Source organism: Arachis stenosperma, chromosome 1, assembly GCF_014773155.1.
Source record: "Arachis stenosperma cultivar V10309 chromosome 1, arast.V10309.gnm1.PFL2, whole genome shotgun sequence".
In the NCBI taxonomy this organism is placed as follows: domain Eukaryota; kingdom Viridiplantae; phylum Streptophyta; class Magnoliopsida; order Fabales; family Fabaceae; genus Arachis; species Arachis stenosperma.
Genome location: NC_080377.1, coordinates 14,521,028 through 14,522,331, shown reverse-complemented (window position 1 = coordinate 14,522,331; position 1,304 = coordinate 14,521,028).

Below are 1,304 nucleotides of genomic sequence, written 5' to 3'. Positions count from 1 at the left end.
GTTCAGAAGAAGAAGAAGAAGAAATGGTGGTGGTGCGGTGGTGCAGGGCGGCAGGGCGGTAGGGCGGCAGGGCATCATCATCAGAAAATTCAAACAACATGCACTTTGAATAATAATCAATAAATTCAGCAACAACAATATTCCACAACAAATTTCACAAAAAAATCCAAAATTTCACAAAAAATTCAATTCTCAAAAGAAGAAGAAGAAGAAGCTGGTGGTGGTGCGGTGCGGTAGGCGGCGAAGAAGAAGAAAGAAGAAGAAGCTGGTGGTGGAGTGCGGTGCAACAGGCAGCAGCGCAGCAGAGCGGCGGTGCGGTGGTGTGGTGGTGCGGCAGTAAGAAGAAGAAGAAGGAGCGGCGGGTGGCGGTGTGGCGGCATGGTGTCCACCTTCTCTCCCCCCTCCACCCTTCCCCCCTCCCTTTCTCGGCCGCCCCCTTTCTTTCTTTCTCTTCCCACCCACCCTGCTTCTCTGTATCCCTTTCTTTCTTTTTTTTGTTATTTTATATTTATTTTATTTTAAAATTATTTTAATAAGGAGGTAAATTGGTAATAAAAAAATAAAATTAGTAAAAAGGACGATTTTAAAACAAAATGAAATCTTGGGGACCATTTTATAGCGAAAAAAAGGCAAGAGACGAAATAAATTTTCGGCCTCTACGTTAGGACCAAAATCATACTTATCCCTAAAAATTATTTGGAAAAAAGGAAGAGTATGAATAAAATTATATTAACACCCAATGCTATTATTTTAGTGAATTTTTAATTTTTTTTCACTTCAAAAAAATGCTCAAGTAAAAATATTATTGGACAAACTAAATTGTAATAGCAACATTTAAGATTTTAAAACTTGGGCATTTGACTGCTAATGTGGATGTGGAATCTTCTTCTTTATTCTTGTATTTTTTATGTTGTTTTTTGGCTGGTATTTTCATTTTTTTTCATTTCATTGTATTCATATTTTTAATGCATGCGTTTTTGTCTCTCAATAATTTAAATTGAATTAATTTCATTCAATGTACTCCTATTTGGATTCACCATATTTCTGAAAGAGCCTAGCAGCGAAAATAACATAAATGTCCAACACAAGAACAATATGAAAGTACTTACAACACAATATGGCAGTAACTATAACAAGCAAATATAGCAAGTAAAACAATAACAAGAACACACCGAGATTTTAACGTGGAAAACCCTCTCAATGTGAGAGGTAAAAACCACGGGTCGTCCAGCCCAATGAAATAGTTCCACTATAATCAAATAAGGTACAAGAGAGTTTCAAACAAAGCACAAAAATGTGCATAT